Raw genomic sequence first — 8,985 nt, forward strand, 5'->3', positions numbered from 1 at the left:
GCACTAGTCTCCAACAAAAATAAACAATTATTTTCTGTGTTTGTGTGCGCCTTAGCCGCACGTATATATCAATATAACATAAATGGAGGACCAAACTTTCTCCGATAAAAATAAAATAGGGAAAGATCAAGAACCACTTCCTCCTAGTGCTGAAGCTGCTGCCACTAGTCATGACATAGACGATAACATGCCATCAACGTCGTCTGCCAAGGCTGATGCCCAATGTCATAGTAGAGGGCACATACAATCCCAAATGACAAAGTTCAGGAAAATGACCTTGAAAAAAACATTTAAATCATCTGAAGAGAAACGTAAACTTGCCAATATGCCATTTACGACACGGAGTGTCAAGGAACGGCTAAGGTCTTTCCCTATGTTCATGACTAGTGGTTCAGCTTCACATGACGATGGAAGCCCTCCTCCCGCTAAAAAAATCAAACCAGTTAAGCTGGCAAAAGCACAGCGAAGAACTGTGCGTTCTAAGAAGATATCACAAATCCCCAAGGAGAGTCCAAGTGTGGTGGCGGTTGCGATGCCTGACCTTCCCAGCACTGGACGGGAAGAGGTGGCTCTTTCCACCATTTGCACGCCCCCTGCAAGTGCTGAAAGGAGCACCCACAGTCCACTTGCTGATATGCAAATTGAAGATGTCACTGTTGAAGTACAACAAGATGAGGATACTGGTGTAGCTGGCACTAGGAGGAGGAGGAAGTTGGCGAGGAGGATTCTGATGGTGATGTGGTTTGTTTAAATCAGGCTCCGGGGGAGACAGTTGTTGTCCGTGGGATGAAAAAGCCCATCACGGTCATGCCTGGGCAGAAGACCAAACATTCCACCTCTTTGGTCTGGCAATATTTCTATCCAAATCCGGACAACAACTGTCTTGCCATATGTACCATATGTAAAGGTGAAATAAGTAAGGGTAGGGACGTTAACCACCTAGGAACACCCTCCCTTATATGGCACCTGCAGCGCGTTCATAAAAAGTTACTGTCAAGTTCAGAAACTTTGGCTAAGACCGTAAGCAGTCCAGGGACACCTAAATCCCTTTTTCCTGTTTTATCCAAGGAATCGGTGGATGAGGAGGATGAGGACGATATCTTGCCTCCGTAGAGCCAGTTTGTGCAGGGACACATTAATTGCCAGCTTGTTTTGTGGGGGCCCAAACGAACCAATCATTTCAGCCACAGTCATGTGGCAGACCCTGGCGCTGAAATGATTGGTTTGTTAAAGTGTGCATGTCCTGTTTATACAACATAAGGGTGGGTGGGAGGGCCCAAGGACAATTCCATCTTGCACCTCTTTTTTTTCTTACAGTATGTACTGTTTGGGGCCTAGTTTTTCAAACTGCCATCCTGTCTGCCACTGCAGTGTCACTCCTAGATGGGCCACGTGTTTATGCCGCCCACTCGTGTCGCTTAGCAAAGTCATCCAGCTACCTTGGTGCAATCTTCTGGCCATAAAAACAATATTGTGAGGTGTGAGGTGTTCAGAATAGACTGGAAATGAGTGGAAATGAAGGTTAATGAGGTTAATAATTGCATAGGAGCAGAAAAACCCACAAATTGTGTGATTTAAGCTGTTTTTATGCTTATTTTTTTAAAAAATACAGATCCAAAACACAAAACCCAGAACCCAAAACACAGAAGGGTGGTTTTCGCAAAACCAATCCAGATCCAAAACACGAAGAAAGATCCGGATCCAAATCCAAAACACAAAACACGAAAAGTGGCCGGTGCACACCCCTAATGTGTATATACACACACATACACAAACAGCATTCATACACACAACTTATAAGCATACTCATGCACAGCGTACACACAGACACAGACACACACACACACATAAGCATACTTACACACAGCATATATGCATACATACACTCAGGATACCTACATATATGCATAGTTACACACAGCATACATACATACATTCATACATACACACACACGCATACAGATGCACAACATACATACATACATACACAAATATCAGTATACTTACCGAGGGCTGAGGAAAGAGGAGGAGGAGGAGGGTCACCGCTGGAGCCCATGTGAGCGTAGCAGCTCCTTCCCGGCGATCTCCTCCTGAAGACTTGGAGCTGAGCCAGACCCAGAGCAGCTGCACCAGGATGACGACGACCACAGCGATGAGAGCTGCGGCCTTCAGGGCACCTGACCACCCACACGGAATGATGGGAAACACCGGGAGACAAGCGGCTGCTCCATCCCCTACTGCCGCCGCACCAACACGCCCCCTCACAGCACAGCAGGGACTGACAGTGTCTCACACAACAGTGCTTCCTGCCCGGCACCCGCTGCACCTGTTTCTCCTTTGCAGAGAGCTCTGCCAACCAGAGCTCTCTGTCTGTGGATCCGCGGCAGCTCCGTCGAGCCTGCAGTCATTGAAGAGATGGAGACAGTGCTGTCTCCGTCTCGAGAAAAAATTATTTGGTCAGTCAGGGGGGGTTTCTGGGTACTCAGAAACCCCCCCTGCGTGCGCTACTGGCAGCATGTGTGTGTGAGGCTGTGAGGACAGTGTGTGTGTGAGGCTATGGGCTCAGCATGTGTGTGTGAGGCTATTGGGCAGCATGTGTGTGTGAGGCTATGGGGGCAGCCTGTGTGTGTGAGGCTATGGGGGCATCTTGTGTGTGTGAGGCTATGGGGCAGCCTGTGTGTGTGAGGCTATGGGGGCATCTTGTGTGTGTGAGGCTATGGGGGCAGCTTGTGTGTGTGAGGCTATGGGGCAGCATGTATTTGTATTTATTTGTTATCGTCAACAAAACAAGTTTGACAGATGAAATTACGTTGCACAAAAACACGCTAAAAAACAGTGAATAGCAATCCATGGTAGAGGTTATTTCAGACAGTTACATAGCATAATGATGTTAAATTAACTAAGAGATACATTCATAGCATTCAGCATGCGCACAGCAGATGGAAGAAAACTAACCCTCTAGCGACTTGTACGTGCTCGTAGTACTCTGAACTACTTTAAAGACGGAAGCTTATCAAAAAATTCATGAAATGGATGGCTTGGATCGAATATGATACCCTTGGTTCTCTTTAGATCCCTAAGCCCATAAACATGATGGATAGTTGGCAACTGCACGCCAATGATTTTGCTGGCAGTCTTAACAACCCGTTCCAGTGCACCCCTTTCACTCGCTGTGTTGTTGCCATACCAGATAATAATACCAAACTTCAGAATGCTCTCAATTGAGCATCTGTAAAAGTTTAGCATGGTTACTTTACTAACTCCTGAAGCCCTCAAACATCTTAGGAAAAACAAGCGCTGTTGCGCCTTTTTAATTAGGGACAGTGTGTTTAAAGACCATGTCAAATTTGACGCAACCTGGATATCCAAAAATTTAAAAGACTCAACTGTCTCAACATCCTGATTGCTAATAGACACTGGCAATTTCTGCTCTAAACATCTCCTACGAAAATCAATTACCAGTTCTTTTGTCTTATCACCATTTAGGAGCAAGTGATTATCACCACTCCAAGAAACCAATTTTTTGATCTCTTTTCTATAATGGGACTCATCATTCCCGCTAATTAACCCAACGACTGCAATATCATCACTAAGGCGAGCTCATGGAGGACAGAAACCTCCCGTGGAGCAGAAGGGCATGTGTGTGAGGCTATGGGCTAAGCGTGTGTGTGTGAGGCTATGGGGCAGCATGTGTGTGTGAGGCTATGGGGCAGCATGTGTGTGTGAGGCTATGGGCTCAGCATGTGTGTGTGAGGCTATGGGGGAAGCATGTGTGTGTGAGGCTATGGGGCAGCATGTGTGTTTGAGGCTATGGGGCAGCCTGTGTGTGTGAGGCTATGGGGCAGCATGTGTGTTTGAGGCTATGGGGCAGCCTGTGTGTGTGAGGCTATGGGGGCAGCTTGTGTGTGAGGCTATGGGGCAGCATGTGTTTTTGAGGCTATGGGGCAGCCTGTGTGTGTGAGGTTATGGGGCAGCTTGTGTGTGTGAGGTTATGAGGCAGCATGTGTGTTTGAGGCTATGGGGCAGCATGTGTGTTTGAAGCTATGGGACAGCCTGTGTGTGTGAGGCTATGGGGGCAGCTTGTGTGTGTGAGGCTATGGGGCAGCATGTGTGTGTGAGGCTATGGGGCAGCATGCGTGTGTGAGGCTATGGGCTCAGCATGTGTGTTTGAGGCTATAGGGGCAGCATGTGAGTGACGCTATGGGGCAGTGTGTGTTTGAGGTAGGGATGTGCGCCGACCCCCGTGTTTTGTCTTTGTATCTGTATCTCCTCGTGTTTTGGATCTGGATTTGGTTTTGCCAAAACCGTCTCTTGCATGTTTTGGATCTGAATTTAAAAAAAAAAAAAATTGATAAAAACTGCTAAAATCACATCATTTGGTTTATTATTTGTTCCTACAGTATTATTAACCTCAATAACTTTATTTTCCACTCATTTCCAGTCAATTTTGACCAATTCACAGCTCACAATAATGTTTTCATCTGGTTAGGCCCAAAATTTGTACCAAGCTAGCTGGCTGACTAAGCTAAGCGGCAGCAGTGGGTGGCACAAACACGTGGCAGTTCAACTTCTGACATGGCACATAAGGAAACATATGTTTTCATTAATCAAGAGGCCTGAGGGAGTTGGAGCATGTATGTAGTTGAAGGCAGGGACAGGAAGGGTTGATTCGTAGTGAATTTAATTTAATTTAATGCTTGATTCTGAAGAAAATTTATGAGGCAGGAGGGGAGAGCATGGGCGAACAATATGTCCCATGTTTTGCCCACAAAATCAACTTGGTGGTTCAGAATATATATTTTTTTAAATTAAAGGAGCATGCAGAAGATGCTGTCTGTGGCCATAAACATTTCTGGCAATTTTTGACATTCAGCAACTGCATGTCAAAGAGTGCAGCAGCAGTGGCATTTCAACTTCCAACATGGCACATCAGGAAACAAATGTTTTTATTATTCAAGAGGCCTGAGGGAGTTAGAGTATGTATGTAGTTGAAGGCAGGGAAATTAAGATTTGATTGGGAGGAGGGGAGGCACTTACAAAAAATATTTAAGTCATTCACATCAGTCCTTGCCCCAGAAGAGTCCTTGAGCGCTATGCCTGATGCTGCTGTTGGGTGTGGATTTTCATCCCAGAAGGGGACCTGGAAGACTACTAGTAGTACTTTAATAAACAATTGACCGCTGTCATACTTGCTCCCCCTTGCAAAGGATTGTTTAACAGTCACCCAGTTGCATAATGGATCACTGACGCCATAACATCTATGCTGGTATTAGATGTGCGTCCAATATCTGCCAATAATGCAGTGGGTTTTAGACAGTTAACTGAGGTTCTGTCGCCACTAACAAACCCCATCAAGATTCACCTTCACTAGAAAAGCAATTCCCAACCTGTACAGGAACATAAAAACAAACTTTCTTTTTTTCTTTCTTTCTTTCTTTCTTTCTTTCTTTCTTTCTTTCTTTCTTTCTTTCTTTCTTTCTTTCTTTCTTTCTTTCTTTCTTTCTTTCTTGTTGAAAGGAATATTGCCAATTTTATGTCTTTCTGCAGCTAACTTTCCCTTTGAAGTTTTTTTCTTTACCACTGTAAAAGATTGGTTCTTGATTTTAGATGCCCTGACTAAAGCCCTGTATGCCCTTGGGCATCGGCTTTAGTAGATGATGTAGCTGGACTAGTATCGTCATGACTGGTGGTACTTGCAGTAGCTCCAGCACTAGTATATGGTTCCTGCTCTCCTCTCAACTGATCATTCTCCATATCAACAAACACGAATGAAGTGGGGTACAGCACACATGTCAATTTGTACCAATTTTAAATATTACACTGCGGTATCACCGGCCTGCAGTGTCATAAGATTTTTATGAATAAGAAAAGAATAACACACTGTGCTGCCATTTAGTGTCACAAGATTATTTATAAATAAGAACACACTGCTCTACCACTTACAGTGTCACAAGATTATTTATGAATAAGAAAAGAATAACACTGCGCTGCCACTTAGTGTCACAAGATTATTTATGAATAAGAATAATACACTGTGCTGCCACTTAGTGTCACAAGATTTTTTTATGAATAAGAAAAGAATAACACACTGCACTGCTGCTTAGTGTCACAAGATTATTTATGAATAAGTGTAACACACTGCGCTACCACTTAGTGTCACAAGATTTTTTTATGAATAAGAAAAGAATAACACACTGCACTACCACATAGTGTCACAAGATATTTTTATGAATAAGAAAAGAATAGCACACTGCACTGCTACTTAGTGTCACAAGATATTTTTATGAATAAGAAAAGAATAGCACACTGCACTGCTACTTAGTGTCACAAGATTATTTATGAATAAGAGTAACACACTGCGCTACCACTTAGTGTCACAAGATATTTTTATGAATAAGAAAAGAATAGCACACTGCACTGCTACTTAGTGTCGCAAGATTATTTATGAATAAGAGTAACACACTGCGCTACCACTTAGTGTCACAAGATATTTTTATGAATAAGAAAAGAATAACACACTGCGCTACCACTTAGTGTCACAAGATTTTTTTTATAAATAAGAAAAGAGTAACACACTGCACTAAAACTTAGTGTCACAAGATTTTTTTATGAATAAGAAAATAACACACTGCGCTGAAACTTAGTGTCACAAGATATTTTTATGAATAAGAAAAGAATAACACACTGCACTACCACTTACAGTGTCACAAGATATTTTTATGAATAAGAAAATAATAACACACTGCACTACCACTTACAGTGTCAAAAGATATTTTTATGAATAAGAAAAGAATAACACACTGCACTACCACTTACAGTGTCACAAGATATTTTTATGAATAAGAAAAGAATAACACACTGCACTACCACTTACAGTGTCACAAGATATTTTTATGAACAAGAAAAGAATAACACACTGCGCTACCACTTAGTGTCACAAGATATATTTATGAATAAGAAAACAATAACACACTGCGCTAGCACTTAGTGTCACAAGATATATTTATGAATAAGAAAAGAATAACACACTGCGCTGCTACTTAGTGTCACAAGATAATTTTATGAATAAGAAAAGAATAACACACTGCACTGCTACTTAGTGTCACAAGATTATTTATGAATAAGAATAACACTGCAATACCACTTACAGTGTCACAAGAGTATGAACAAGAAAAGAATAACACACTGCGCTGCCACTTAGTGTCACAAGATTATTTAGGAATATGAATAATACACTGCGCTATCACTTAGACAGACATTTTATCTGGCAGCCTGCCAGCCGCAGATGTCGCCGGCATACACTGTGAGATTTCTCTCACAGTGTATCAGCCCGACATCCACGCTCCGCCCCTGGGGGAGGAGACATTTACCTGCTCCTTCCGTAGGAACGCAGGAAATGTCTGTCCGTCGGCCGCGGCTGGGCATACACTGCCCGATGTGGCCGACAGTTTACCGGGAAATATCGCATCAGACGGGCATGCTGGACAATCCGGCATGCCCGACCAAGCAATATTTAACCCTCGGTCGCCCCCCCACACGCTACAATTATCGGGGTGATTCGCCGATATCAGGCGGATCACCCCGATATTTGTAGCGTGTATGGCCAGCTTTACAGTGTCACAAGATTTTTTTATGAATAAGAAAAGAAAAGAATAACACACTGTGCTACCACTTAGTGTCACAAGATTATTAATGAATTAGAATAACACTGCGAAACCACTTATGGTGGGTACACACTGGGCGATATTACTGAGCGACTGCACGATTACGACATCGTAATCGTGCAATCGCTCAGTAATCGTGCACAAATCGTGCACTTTTATGTCGGAAACGACCAGCGATGCTCACTCCCGCTGGTCGTTTCCGACATTGTCCATCGCCTGAACATGCAGCACAATCTGACGACCTCGTCAGGTTGCTGCATGTTGGGGAATGGGGGAGAGAGCCCGGCGCTGAACGATATAGTTAATGATATCGTTCAGCGGCTGTGCTCAATGTCACAGTCTGCCGGGGACACACTACACGATATCGCTCAGGGAGCATATCGTGTAGTGTGTACGCACCATTAGTGTCACAAGATTATTTATGAAGAAAAGAATAACACACTGCGCTACCACTTACAGTGTCACAACATTTTAAGATGTATAAGAAAAGAACACATTGCGCTGCTACTTACAGTGATGTCATTATGTTTTATATATGACGCATGTTATTTAGCACTTTGTTGTGGTCTTGTAATCGGCGTGTAGACTAATAATTTTTTATGAGTAAAATACTGCACTACCGCTTACAGTGTCACAATATTTTTTATGAATAAGGATAACACACTGCGCTACTACTTATAGTGTCACAATGCGTGGACGATAAATTGCGGTTTGGCCGGCAGTGTCACCAAACAATAATAGCACAGCTAAGTTGCTAACGTACACACAAAAAGCACCATTATTTTTTTTTACACTGAGGAAGAGCCAGGGCCGTATCTAGAGAAGTGCGGCCGGTGCCATCGCACAGGGCTCCACATGGCAGGGGGCGCTGTTTGGGCCTGTCAAATTTCTTTTTATTATCATTCTCACCTGTAGCTTCCTCTTATTTCATCCCCAGCATCTCCTGGCCTCTCCTATCTCTTCCCTGGCAATTTCCCATGGAGCCATGGCCCTTTTTTGGGTGCATTATGTCCCTTTGAAAAATGAGGGGGACGCCAATGCTCTTTCTGGCACAGGGCACCAAAAAGTCTAGTTACGGCTCTGGGAAGAGCACCCCTGATTGACACAGCACCCTCCTGGACAACTGCAGTCCTAGCTATTGGACAGGACAACAAAACAGCAACAGCCACAGTTAATTGACAGGACAAGTGACACAGCAGCTGCAGCACCCACTGAAGGAAGCCCCCCTTTATATACTGCAGCCTAAGGGCCTGATTCAGACTTGGGAATAGAGGGCCTGATTCAGATGCGCTAGTCAAAAAATGACAACTTCAAACATATA

The sequence above is a fragment of the Taudactylus pleione genome, unplaced genomic scaffold (assembly GCF_031769625.1).
Source record: "Taudactylus pleione unplaced genomic scaffold, aTauple2 ptg000329l, whole genome shotgun sequence".
Taxonomy (NCBI): Eukaryota; Metazoa; Chordata; class Amphibia; order Anura; family Myobatrachidae; genus Taudactylus; species Taudactylus pleione.